General features: G+C 46.1%; 1 protein-coding gene across 3 annotated transcripts in view; it reads left to right on the forward strand.

Annotated features, from left to right (window-relative positions):
- Positions 1-14,583, forward strand: part of PNPLA7 (patatin like phospholipase domain containing 7) — a 420,389-nt gene that overhangs the window by 276,505 nt on the left and 129,301 nt on the right. The window lies entirely within an intron of this gene.

A 14,583-nucleotide genomic window follows, 5' to 3' on the forward strand; every position in this document is an offset into this window, starting at 1 on the left:
GTCCCTGGAGCCAGCCCTGGCCGCAGCTTGACCCAGTGCTCTGTGCTGCGTGGTGGCTTGGCTGGCTCCAGGCAGCGCGGTAAGGGGGCAGGGAGCGGGGGGGTTGGATAAGAAGGCAGGGGAGTTCTGGGTGGTGGTCGGGGGCAGGGGTGTGGATAGGGGTTGAGTCGGTCAGAGGGCGGGGAACAGGGGGTTGAATGGGGGCAGGGTCCCGGATGGGCAGTCAGGAATGAGAGGAGAGGTTGGATGGGGTGGCAGGGGGCAGTCAGGGGTGGGGGTCTGGGGGCAGTCAGGGGACAGGGAGGGGTGGATGGGGCAGGGGTCCCCAGGGGGCCATCATGGGACAGGGAATGGGGGGTTGGATGGGGCAGGAGTCCAAGGGGTGTTGGGTAGGGGGCGGGGGCTGGGCCACGCCTGGCTTTTGAGGAGGCACAGCCTCCCCTAACTGGCCCTCCATACGATTTCGGAAACCCGATGTGGCCCTCAGACCAAAAAGTTTGCCTGCCCCTGTCCTAGCTGAGGGGATACTTCTGCCCGATTAGCCCCTCAGCTGTATCTCTATTCAGTTAATTGGTCTCCTCTGCCAACTATCTGTCTTCCAGTTAGGTCCCAATTAATATAGCATGGTGGTGGTAGAGTGACAGGGGTACTGCGTTAGTGTCGGACTCAGTAAACCTGTTACAAGCCCTTAGTGTCATCAGAAGGCTCTCAGTGTTTGAGGAGAGGGTGCAGAGAGCCAAGCAGGCTGAAATCCTGCATAAATTGAGGAACTTCTTTGTGGAATACAAGAATGAGGCTTTCTGATGGTTAGTTGCAACTAGTTGCATTTTCTTAGTGGTTGAGTTCAACATTTGATGTTTTCCTTCCTGTTCATTTTTGGATACTTTGTGGTTTTATTTTTTTATTTTATTTTATTTTTATTTTTTTAGGCGGTTGGGCAGGAGGAAGGTATGTCATGACTTTATCTTTCCCAAGAAGTTGCACAGTACATATAGACTCATAGACTTTAAGGTGAGAAGGGACCATTATGATGATCTAGCTGACCTCCTGCACAATGCAGGCCACAGAATCTCACCCACCCACTCCTGTATCAAACCTGTGTCTGAGCCATTGAAGTCCTCAAATCATGGTTTAAAGACTTCAGTGTGCAGAGAATCTTCCAGCAAGTGACCCATGTTCCATGCTGCAGAGGAAGAGGAAAACCCCCCAGGGCTTCTGCCAATCTGCCCTGGAGGAAAATTCCTTCCTGACCCCAAATACGGCAATCAGCTAAACCCTGAGCACGTGTGCAAGACTCACCAGCCAGCACCCAGGAAAGAATTCTCTGCAGTAACTCAGATTCCACCCCATCTAACATCCCATCACAAGCCATTGGGCGTATTTTCCGCTAGTAGTCAAAGACGAATTAATTGCCAAAATTAGGCTATCCCATTATACCATCCCCTCCATAAACTTATCAAGCTTAGTCTTGAAGCCAGATATGTCTTTTGCCCCCACTACTCCCCTTGGAATGCTGTTCCAGAACTTCACTCTTCTGATGGTTAGAAACCTTTGTCTAATTTCCAGTCTAAACATCCTGATAGACAATTTATATCCATTTGTTCTTGTGTCCACACTGGTACTGAGCTTAAATAATTCCTCTCCTTCCCTAGTATTTATTCTTCCGTTATATTTATAGAGAGCAATCATATCTCCCGTCAGCCTTCTTTTGGTTAAGCTAAACAAGCCAAGCTCTTTGAGTCTCTTTTCATAAGACAGGTTTTCCATTCCTCAGATCATCCTAGTAGCCCTTCTCTGTACCTGTTCCAGTTTGAATTCATCCTTCTTAAACATGGGAGACCAGAACTGCACACAGTATTCCAGATGAGGTCTCACTAGTGCCTTGTATAACAGTACTAACACCTCCTTATCTCTCCTGGAAATACCTCGCCTGATGCATCCCAAGACCGCATTAGCTTTTTTCACAGCCATATCACATTGGCAGCTCATAGTCATCCTGTGATCAACCAATACTCTGAGGTCCTTCTCCTCCTCTGTTACTTCCAACTGATGCCTCTCTGGCTTATAACAATAGTTCTTGTTATTAATCCCTAAATGCATGACCTTGCACTTTTCACTATTAAATTTCATCCTATTACTATTATTCCAGTTTACAAGGTCATCCAGATCTTCCTGTATGATATCCTGGTCCTTCTCTGTATTGGCAATACCTCCCAGCTTTGTGTCCTCCGCAAACTTTATTAACACATTCCCACTTTTTTTGCCAAGGTCAGTAATAAAAAGATTAAATAAGATTGTTCCCAAAACCAATCCCTGAGGAACTCCACTAGTAATCTCCCTCCAGCCTGACAATTCACCTTTCAGTACGACCCGTTGTAGTCTCCCCTTTAACCAGTTCTTTATCCACCTTTCAATTTTCATTTTGATCCTCATCTTTTCCATTTTAGCTAATAATTTCCCATGTGGAACCGTATCAAATGCCTTACTGAAATCGAGGTGAATTAGATCCACTGCATTTCCTTTGTCTAAAAAATCTATTACCTTCTCAAAGGAGATCAGGTTGGTTTGGCACGATCTATCTTTTGTAAAACCATGTTGTATTTTGTCCCAATTACCATTGACCTCAATGTCCTTGACTACTTTTTCCTTCAACATTTTTCCAAGACCTTGCATACTACAGATGTCAAACTGACAGGCCTGTAGTTGCCTGGATCACTTTTTTTTCCTTTCTTAAAGATAGGATCTATGTTAGCAATTCTCCAGTCATACGGTACAACTCCTGAGTTTACAGATTCATTAAAAATTCTTCCTAATGGGCTTGTAATTTCATGTGCCAGTTCCTTTAATATTCTTGGATGAAGATTATCTAGGCCCCCTGATTTAGTCCCATTAAGCTGTTCAAGTTTGGCTTCTACCTCAGACGTGGTAATATCTACCTCCATATCCTCATTCCCATTTGTCATCCTACCATTATCCCTAAGCTCCTCATTAGCCTCATTAAAGACTGAGGCAAAGTATTTGTTTAGATATTGGGCCATGCCTAGATTATCCTTAACCTCCACTCCATCCTCAGTGTTTAGCAGTCCCACTTCTTCTTTCTTTGTTTTCTTCTTATTTATATGGCTATAGAACCTTTTACTATTGGTTTTAATTCCCTTTGCAAGGTCCAACTCTACATGGCTTTTGGCCTTTCTAATTTTATCCCTACATGTTCTGACCTCAATAAGAATGTAGCTTTCCTTGCTGATCACTCCCATCTTCTATTCCTTGTACGCTTTCTGCTTTTTCTTAATCACCTCTCTGAGATGCTTGCTCATCCAGTTGGTCTACAATTCCTGCCTATTAATGTTTTCCCCTTTCTTGGGATGCAGGCTTCTGATAGTTTCTGCAACTTTGACTTGAAGTAATTCCAGGCTTCCTCCACCTTTAGTTCCCAAGTTCTTCAGTCCAATCCACTTCCCTAACTAATTTCCTTAATTTTTTAAAGTTACCCCTTTTGAAATAAAAAACCCTAGTCCCAGATCTATTTTTGTTTATCCTTCCATTTAGTTTAAACTGAATTAGCTCATGATCACTCGAACCAAGGTTGTACCCTACAACCATTTCTTCTGTGAGGTTCTCACTACTCACCAAAACCAAATCTAAAATGGCATCCCCTCTTGTTGGTTCAGCAACTACTTGGTGAAGGAATCCATTAGCTATTGCATCTAGGAAAATCTGAGCCCTTTTATTATTACTAGCACTTGTCCTCCAGTCTATATCTGGGAAGTTAAAGTCTCCCATGATCATACAATTCCCATTAGTATTTACTTCATTAAAAACATTAAAAAGGTCTCTATCCATATCCAAATCAGATCCCGGCGGTCTGTAGTACACCCCAAGCACTATCTCAGGGGAGGCTCTAGTAGCTTTCTTCCCCAGTGTGATTTTTGCCAAGACAGACTCTGTCTTATCCATTCCATCCCTTCTTATTTCTTTACAGTTAACCTCATCATTGATATACAGTGCTACTCCACCACCTTTGCCTTTATTTCTGTCTTTCCTAAACAGCACATAGCCTTCAATACCTGTAGTCCAGTCATGACTACTGTTCCACCATGTTTCTGTTATCCCTACAATATCCGGTTTCACTTCCTGCACCAGTAACTCTAGTTTCTCTATTTTGTTACCTAGGCTCCTCGCATTGGTGTACAAACATCTTAATTCTTGCTGTTTGGCTTCACTCACAGTCTTTACCCAATTAGGCCCAGACGTTCTACCGCCAGTATCACCTATTAGAATTGTATCTACAGTATCCTCCCTCCATATGTCCATTCTCCTACCCACGACAGTATCCTTTCTTGCTTCATTTTCTTCCCTCTCAATGTTAAAATCCGGTGTGGAGATTACCTGGACATCTCCCAACCATCTCCCCCCAATTCCTAGTTTAAAGCTCTCTTAATCAGTTGTGTCAGCCTCCATCCTAGAAGTCTGTTTCTCTCCCTGTTCAGGTGAAGTCCATCCCAAGCGAACAGTCCTCTGTCCATGAATGCCTCCCAGTGGCCATACATCCCAAAGCCCTCTTTATAGCACCACTGCCTGAGCCATCTGTTGATCTCCATAATCTTGTCACACCTTGCCCTTCTCTAGGAATAGGCAGAATCCCACTGAAGATCACCTGAGCCTTGATTTCCTTAAGTGTCTTCCCCAGCTGGCATAGTCTCCCTTGATACGTTCCAGCGAGAATCTAGCCGTATCATTCATTCCCACATGAAGGACAATCAGCGGATTCTTTCCCACTCCCGTTAGGATCCCCTTCAGCCTCAGGTCCACATCCCGTATCTTAGCACCGGGCAGACAGCACACCCTTCTGTTCTCTGGATCAGCTCTGGTTACAGGCCTTTCTATTCTTCTCAGTAAGGAGTCCCCAATCACGTAGACTTGCCTTTTCCTGGTGATGGTGCAATTCTCTGGTCTGTCCCCTGTTCCCTCTGGCTGCAAGTCCTCTCGATTCCTATTCACCCTTGCAATCCTCTGCCACCCATCCTGTATCCTCCTGGGCTCATGTTTGGTGTCAACTCCATTGACTCTTCCCCTCTCCTTATAGGGCTAGCTGCTCTTCTCTTCTTCCTTGCCCTCTCACCTTCAGCGACCACCTGCTGTGCCCCTTCATTTTCCAACTCTGCAAACCTGTGCCTGAGCTCTGTTGCTCCTTCACTAGCCCGTCTTTTCCTCTACCTGGTTCGCTTAGTCACATGCTTCCACCGTCCACTTTCCTCACCCAGCAGTCTCCCCTCAGAGTTCTTTGGTCCTGCTTCCATCTGCAAGTCTGAGCTTTTCCCTTCAGCCTCATCATGTCTTTGCTCCATCATCCGCTCGAACCCCCTTCTAAACTCAACCAGAGTTTCTCCAATCCTCGGATCTTTTCTTCCATCAGCTCTATCAGGCGGCACTTCATGCAGACAAAACTCTTTTCAGGTACCCCCTCCAGGATCATGTACATACTGCAGCTTCCACATCCAGTCATCTTCATTGTGTCTTCCACTGCTTGGGTCACTAAAACTGCTGCCTCTGTATCTGTCATAGGCTTCCCACCTAAATCCTATAAATCTGGGAAAAACAAACCAACCCAAAACACCACCACCCACAGCAAAACAAACCCCAGTATCTCAAACCCCCATATCTTGTCATGCAGCGCAATTGCACATTTTCAACTCAGTGGAAGAGGGAGCCTTTTAAACATGTGGTCAAAACTGGTGGCCACCTTAATACAGTGAAGGCTGAGTAGCTGTTTCTCTTACAAATTCCCCCAGCCTCCAGGTTTTGTAACAAAATGTCAGAACAATTGGAAATGGCATCAATGTGAAGCTTGGTTGTGTATCATGGGATTCTGCCTAGTTGAAGTTGTAGAGAAGAAGTAACTTATTTTGCAGGCAGGTCCATCTTTAACGTAGATAAACTGCTGTAGTGTTAGAAAGAGAGTGAGAGAGCTTCAGCTCTAGTTAGCTGTTCATTTAGGGATCAGTTCTATCCCATTGATTACACTGGGAGCTCTTGGTGCTCTTCAACTTTGAAAATTAGGCCACCTCTCTTTAGTACCTAAATGTGGGTTATATGCCTAATATTTTGTCCTTCTCTTCTTTGCCTCACTGTCTCTGTTTATAGATGAAAAATGTGACCATGCAAAATGTTATTATTTCCATGTGTTTGGCTGGCAAGCCTTCCCTTAGCTTATTTGTTGACCTAGGTCCCCTCTTTAAATACCAGGGAGGGTGACATCCCTTAACATTGGTTTGTTCTGAAATGTTGAAGGAAACAAGTTTGTGGGCTACACTCTGATTATGACATCTAAAAGAAAATTAAAATCCTGCTCAGTTTGTTTAATGATTTTGTTAGTGACACAAGCTGAGCCAATTCTCTGTGTGTCTGAAGGCGTAATCTGTCAGCCATGACTAGGAAGGAGGGGTGAGGACATGTTTGTGCCTTTTTGTCCTTTGGTTCACCCCCCTCTCCACATGGTTCTCCATAATGGACAAATGAGTGCTAAAGACAATCATCCGAGGTTGCAACCTTTAATTTCCTTTAGCTCCTATCCTCTGACAAGGTACTTGCAAGCTACAGGGTCAAAGGATTACCCAGACACTGCCACCATGCCGTTCAGCATCGTCTGAATATCAGAGCTATAAAGCATGTTCCCCCATCCATAACTTTCTGTGGAATGTATTTTTTTCATAGACTCACCAAAAAAAAAATCAAAAAAAATCAGAGGCTTCAGAGCAGTTGGGAACCTGAAATCCTTGAACAGGCTCTAGCTCTTGGTGGATGGGTACACTGTTATCTCTTCTGGCACCTGTTCACCCGGGAGACTACATGTCTTCGATTGACCTCTCTCATATGGATCTCTGCTGCCACGTACAGGATTCAGAGCCACTGATTAAGGGCCAATCCCCCTCATCTGTTGCTGCTTGGATGGGTCTTGTAGGTCCATCTGGGTCTGTTCCTAATTGCATTGTGTCTGTAAGGGATTAGGTAACATATCAATGAAGAGGAGAAATATTTGGCTTTTGCCTGTAAGTTAGTTGTCTTCAATTATGCCTGTGCACTATCTGTGGCCCACCCTGTATTGGTCAGCAGTAATGCTAACGTGTAAGCATCCTTAGAGGGAAACAAATGTACATATTTCAATTTTTTTATACTTTAAAAAGGAACTTTCATTATTTTTAGCTGTGTAAATTACAGCCTTCTGGATGGGGGTTTGTGAGTGGGTCTTCGACACTGCAATATGAACAGCTTTGATCTGCCTCCTGATCTTCCAGGAGAAAACCCATCCATCATATGCGAGTCATAATATTCCTATGATCTTTACCTCCTACATGCAGACAGTACCAGTTGTGCAAATGCAACTGTTGACAGCACTGGCATTAAAATCATTGCTTGTATTAAAACCCAGACTCTTAATATTGTAGTAACATCATGTCTGTGATTACTGCTGTCCACATCTACCATTTTTCTGCCTTCCCCCCTTTTGGCTTATGAACTCTGAATGCAGCTTATGGAAGCATCATTTGCTTTTGTTTACGTCTTGCATGCTGCAATTTTTCATCAGGAAGGAACTCAAGAATCTTACTAAGCTCAGTAATTAAATAGTAGAGAGCTGCTGTGTTGGCTCATCAGGTGTTTAGCAGGACCTTCCAATTGCTCATTTTGCTGTGAAACAGATGAATCTCCTGCTTCTCTTCATGTTTTTATCAGATGCTTGAGTTCTTCTATACTGGGTGGGAGGGAAAGTGTTAATGCATGAGTGAAAACTTCTGTTTTTCTTCTAGTAGTGTCCCTACGGGTGCTCCACTCTAGGTTTTCTAGCACCCCATGCGCCTTTGATTAGAGATTTATCACAGCAATGTCCATTTTTGGCCTGCATGTGTGCTCTAGTCAGCCTTGTCCCCCATGCCGTTGTTATATAACACTGTGTGGGTGAAGCACCCTTGGTTCCTGAACCACCTCAACCTTAGATGGAGCTCTGGCAGTTGTTCCCATTGAGGTTTCCTCAACTTGTCCTCGTTTCTTATGTTAATAGATAGTCTGAGGGCTTGTTTCCATTTACCAGGGGATTGACGTGTGGCAGTTGATCCACCAGGGATCAGTTTAGTGGGTCTGGTGAAGACCCGCTAAATCGACCACTGATTGCTCTCCTGTCAACTCTGGTACTCCACTGAAACGAGAAGCATAAAGTAAGTCGATGGGAGAGTTTCTCCCAGAAGTCGACCTAAGGTACGTCGACTCCAGTTACATTATTCATGTAGCTGGAGTTGCGTAACTTAGGTCAATTTAGCCCCGTAATGTAGACCTGCCCTTAGTAGCTCTTAGCATTCGACTAATTAGTTGTAAGTAGTAGTAGTTAAGCGTCCTAGTTTAAAAAATATATATTTTTCTTTCATATGTGTTATATATTATGGATACTAGGTAGTAGTTCTCCCAGCTTCAAACATTGTCTGTTATGCCAGGAGGTGATCCCGGTAAGTGACAGGCACTCCCACTGCATCTGGGGAATCATACGTTGCCCAGGAGAGCTACATCTGTCTGGCGCTGAAATCAAGAGCCTGGAAAAACATGGAGATAAAACTTCATTTCCTCATGATGGAGCGCTCTCTATGCCCGGCTTCTGACCTATGCCAAGGGACACCCCCTGTACTCTGGTCTCTGAGCAAATCTGCTGCCTCCACAATATTGGAGGCCCATATCTCTGGGTCATCTAAGAGGAAGACCCAAGACTCCGCTCATAATTCCTTAAAGGCCCATGCCCCTGGATCATCAGGTAGAGAATGTACCTCAAAAAAAAACAACAAGGTTGTCAGTCTCTTCAACCACTCAGGCACCATATGCTCTCCAGTCAGGTACCCGCGAGGCGGCTGGTCCTCTGTTGCCCAGGGCATCACTAGATTGAAAGATGGCAAAGCCTTGGTCCAGAGAGATTGCACTGTTAGCAGACCGAGGTGGCAAGAAGTGCACTTCTGCTTCCTTGGTACCAAAGGAACCCACTTGGGCTCCAAAGTTATGCTCAGAATAAAAAAGGACAAAGCCAGAGTCATCCTAACAGTTCCGACCTGGCCCAGATTTCTTACCTGATTCAGCTGGCCGTTTGCTCTCAATCACTCTCCACGCCGCTCCTCATCTTCTGTCCCAGGAAAGCGAGATGATACTTGTACAAGGGTTAGCTGGGGCTCAACCCTCTCCAGGGTGGTGGGGAGCCACACCAGCTCACTAACCGCAGTTGACATTTGGGGGAATTAGTCTGTCCACGGGGTCTCCCTCGGCAGCCCTTGCGGTAACTGAAATATGCACCGTCAGCCCAGGCCCAGGGTCAGGGTGGGGCAACAGTGAGTCAGGCCCTCAGGCAGGGCTGAGCAGTAACAGTACAAGCGACAGGAAGCCCAGGTCTTGGGTCAGGGCGGGGCAAAAGGCCTGGGGAAGGGAGAGGGGGAGACCCACGAATTGGGTGGCAGGGGGGACGCAGGCCCTCCCACTTCACTGCGTCCCAGCCCGGGACCCTAGCAGCGGCAGAAGACCCGCTGCTTAGTCAGTGCGGATCCTGGCCGCAACACACTGACATCGGCTCTGGCAGTGCTGCAGCCAGACTAGGGTGGGCTGCCCCTGGGCTACTTCCAGCCTGCCCCTTGGTTAGTACCTGGGTCAGGGTGTTGTCCTCTGGGGGGTCCAGCACCATAGGTTCCTCAGGCCCAGCAACTCCTCTGAGTAGCGGCCACAGGGCGGGTCCGGCAACTCCTCCGGGTAGCGGGCGCAGGGCTAGTCAGGTCAGTCCTGGCCTGTAGCTTGGGCCGCGGGGTCTTCCCAGTCACGGGCTAGGCTGGAGACGTCTGGTCTCTCCAGCGGCTGGGGCCTTACTGAGCTCTGAGGGCGAGCCTTTATACTTCCAGGTCACCGCCTGACCCTCTGGGGGCGGGTTCAGAGCTCCCTAGCTCCTCCCACTCCAGCCTCCGGACAGGCTCTTCCCCATCCGGGCTCGCAGAGAGCTACACCACCTCACTACAGTCCTTCACCCCAATCTCGCAGTGCTTCGTCTCAAACCATGGTTGATGGTTCATGGGATTAGAGGCAACCTGCTCAGAGGATGTAAAATGAGTACTATTGCACAGCAGGAAGCAATCCACTCGCTGCACATACTCTCAAAAATGGACGAGATTTCTGTTGGTGTGACTTCAAACATATGCCACCAATGACCTCGTTGCTGCTGGATATACTGGACTATATCCTAACTCTAAAAAGCTTGGGACTCTCAATGAGCTCCATAAGAGTTTACCTGGCAGTTATCACGGTTTTCTACCCCCCATTAAAGGGTTAGTCCACCTTTGCCCACCCAACCACAGCAAGATTCTTCAGGGGACTTGGAAACCTCTGCACGCCAGTCCAATGCCCTACTCCTGTTTGGGACTTCAGTCGAGTCCTTAAATGCTTCACAAGACCCCCGTTTGAACCAACAGCCACCTGCTCACTGCTCCATTTATCAATGAAGACAGCATTCCTGATAGCCATCATGTTGGTGCAGCAGGTTGAGGAACTAGGAGCCCTGATTACATGCCCCCTTTCACAGTAGTTTTTAAGGACAAGGCCATGCTGCAACACCCTCAAAATTTTACCCAAAGTTTCTTCTGAGTTTCATATTAACCAACCCATTTACCTGCCTGTTTTCCACCCCATACTGCATCTAGATAACCAGGAGGCACTGCTGCACACCCATGAAGTCAGGAGAGCCCTGGCCTTTTATCTGGACTGGGCAGAGTCCTTCAGAACGACCCACAAGTTGTTTGCTTCAGTAGCAGATAGTCAAAAGGGTCTGCAATCTCTAATCAAAGGCTTTCCAAGTGGAGATCAGTCTGTATTAATTCTTGCTACAAATCTTTCAATATTCTAACACCTTTGAATATATGCACTCATTCTATTAGGTCCATTTTCACAACTATGGCATTCCTCAAGAACGTGCCCGTTACTGAAATACGTAAGGCCACCACTTGTTCACCTAACAGAATGCTATAACTCACAACTCTGCTGCTGATACTGTGTTTGGTTTGGCTGTACTTTCTTTGATGAGCTGCTCAGAAGTCTCTTAGAGTGCAGCACCCATAGGGTGGAAGAAGAAGAAATCGTTCCTCATCCTGTGCAATCGCTGTCGTTATTCGAGATGTGGCCCCCTACAGACACTCCACTACCTGTCCTCCTTCCCCTCTGCTTCAGAGTTCTCTGCTGTGGAGCTTGGAGGTAGAGGAGGAAATGAGGGCGGTTATATAACAACGGCACAGGGCACAAGACTGACTAGCATGCATGCGCAGGTGACACGGACACTGCTATAAAAAATCTCCAATCAATGTGCACCTAGATTGGAGCTCCCGTAGGGACACACATCTCAAAGAACCACAGTTACTGCACAGAGTGAGTAACCATTTCTTATGTGAAAGATTTTACTTTTTGAGTTGTGGGGTAACTTAGGGTTGTTTTGTCCTGAAATATTGAGAGCTGAACAAATACAGTAAACAGACCACATGGGACGCATGGTGAGCTATTAAGATACCAGCAAAAACAACTAGGAATCCTTGTGGCATCTTAGTGACTAACAAATTTATTTGGACATAAGCTTTTGTGGGCTAAAACCCACTTCATCAGCTGCATGGAGTGAAAAATATAGTAAGCAGAATATCATAGAATCATAGAATCATAGAATCTCAGGGTTGGAAGGGACCTCAGGAGGTCATCTAGTCCAACCCCCTGCTCAAAGCAGGACCAAACCCAACTAAATCATCCCAGCCAGGGCTTTGTCAAGCCTGACCTTAAAAACCTCTAAGGAAGGAGATTCCACTACCTCCCTAGGTAACCCATTCCAGTTCTTCACCACCCTGCTAGTGAAAAAGTTTTTCCTAATATCCAGCCTAAACCTCCCCCTCTGCAACTTGAGACCATTACTCCTTGTTCTGTCATCTTCTACCACTGAGAACAGTCTAGATCCATCCTCTTTGGAACCCCCTTTCAGGTAGTTGAAAGCAGCTATCAAATCCCCCCTCATTCTTCTCTTCTGCAGACTAAACAATCCCAGTTCCCTCAGCCTCTCCTCATAAGTCATGTGCTCCAGCCACCTAATCATTTTTGTTGCCCTCCGCTGGACTCTCTCCAATTTATCCACATCCTTCTTGTAGTGTGGGGCCCAAAACTGGACACAGTACTCCAAATGAGGCCTCACCAGTGCTGAGTAGAGGGGAATGATCACATCCCTCGATCTGCTGGAAATGCCCCTACTTATACAACCCAAAATGCCATTAGCCTTCTTGGCAACAAGGGCACACTGTTGACTCATATTCAGCTTTTCGTCCACCGTAACCCCTAGGTCCTTTTCTGCAGAACTGCTGCCCAGCCATTCGGTCCCTTGTCTGTAGCAGTGCATGGCACATATATATCATAGCACATGAAAAGATGGGAGTTGCCTTACCAAGTGGGGGGTCAGTGCTAACGAGCCAGTTCAGTTAAGGAGCCCAGCCCCGCTTTGCCCCCAGCTCTGCTCCAGCTCAGCCATAGCCTCGGCTCCCAGACCAGCTGTGGCTATGCCATGGGCCTTTTATTCCAATGTAAAAGCCTTTGAATAGATTCTGGGTACAAAAGTGCTTTCAATGTATCCGTAGCTTCCTTGGCTCTAGGTATTGAGAGTCCCCTTCTCCCTGGGCAACCCTTTGCCAGGTAATTAGAGAGCCAGCAAGCAGGCTTCCCCCACTATCTGAACCCACTATTTATTAGTCCCTTTGTTTTCTGGAAACAGAACCTTGATCCAGATGAGTGAGATTTGCATAAGTGATAAGAGAGGTTTGCAATATCCCAGCTGCACTGTGCTTGTCATAAAATTAAAGCAACTTTTATTTGTGTAATGTTTTCCATGCCAAAGGCGTCTCCAGGTGCTTCCCAGAGTTAAATAATAAATGGCCGAAGGAAAAAAGGAATGAAAAGATGCATGCAGGGGAGGGGAGAGATTTTCAGATAAAAAGAAATGGAAGCGAGCTGATGAAGCAGAGGAACAGGGGAATTTTTCTGTGCAGTTGGAGCTGCAGACGAGGTGGGGCTTGCCTGGGCAGAGGCAAGACAGTATGAAGGAATGTGGAGGCAAACATTCAGCGAGGGGAGGAGCAGAGACGAGGGGCAAGGCCAGGGTAGGCTGATGGGGCCTGACCTTGGAGCAGTGTTCTGAAACAAATGGGGAGAATTTGAGGTTGGGGTAAAGTTGTTGCACTTATTTGTACAAGTGTGAAATTGGTTAGCAGTACCATGCACATACTAGAGACTTTGAACTTGGCGAGCCTATATTGAAAATTATTGTAAGAACGGTGGCAACAGGAGATGAAGGTCTGAATGAGGATCCAAGCAGTGGTGGACACAGGCATTGTTCCACAGATACTAAAAAGCAGATATACAGATATAGAAAATGTGGAAGATATAGAAAAGTATACAAATTGAAGGCATGTAAAAGGTCTGGGCAGAGGAGATATATAGTATGCTCCTAGGTTGCTTGTAGGATTGTTTATCATGGACACTTGAAGTGGTTAAGGCATGTTATTGTTAGTGAAATTAGATATTTGTTACTATTTTGAACAATTGAAGCTCTACAAATTCAGGTCCCTGTCCAGGCCGGGCATGTTCCTGGTGGTAATAATTGGTAGCTCCTTGAAGAATGAAGTCTCTGTTCAAACACACATGATCTTCCTCCAAAGGGCAGCTTCCTCATTTAGAGTATACCTTAGCTGCAAGTGAAGATGTGATTGTAGCATGTGTAGATGGAGCAAGATGAAAACTAGCCCCAGTAACAGTATCAGTGAAGACCAGTGGCACAGGCTTCAGCACAGGTTAGCAACCTGAGGATGTATCCAAGGTCCCTGGTGGGCCTGTACTTAGGCTAGCTGTCCAAGCACAAGCCTGTGCCATCATGTCTTCACTTGTGTTGTTACTTGTGCATGACCCCAAGAGCCCCTTCATGCCCTCTGGCAGGGGGCCCACTGTATAGTAACTCATATCAGGCCTGACACACTCAGAAACCCAACACACTGTCATCATAATATGTATCCAAAGGAAATCTTGTATGGGATTGTATGTAAACTGGTGATGCGTTGTATATAATGAATTATGTATGTGCTGGAAGTATGTTCTTCAGATGTGTTTGGACAGCAGTGCATAAACCCAGCCTACACTAGACAAAGGAATGTGCATTGACCTGTCTGTCCGTCTTGCTTGCAGGCAGAGGACAATGAAAGCACATGTACATGTAAGATAATCACAGTAATCAAGTTAAGGGGAAGATAGCTTAGTGAGCACGCTAGGGGACAGAGTCTGTATCCCCAGGAAGTCTTCCTGGCTCTTGAGGAAAGACAGTGGACTTTGGGGAAATATAAGGAGAGCATCATTTAGGGAACAAAGGAGACAGCACCCTCTGATTCTGTGAACATTGGATCCTCTTGCCAGAAGGATTGGAGATGCTGGTGGCTTAATGTAAGTGAGAAAACTGTTTAGGCAAAGTTAGTAGTAGACATTGGAAAGCATGTTTCATATTGTTTTGTTAGT

Source organism: Mauremys mutica, chromosome 18, assembly GCF_020497125.1.
Source record: "Mauremys mutica isolate MM-2020 ecotype Southern chromosome 18, ASM2049712v1, whole genome shotgun sequence".
Lineage (NCBI taxonomy): Eukaryota > Metazoa > Chordata > Testudines > Geoemydidae > Mauremys > Mauremys mutica.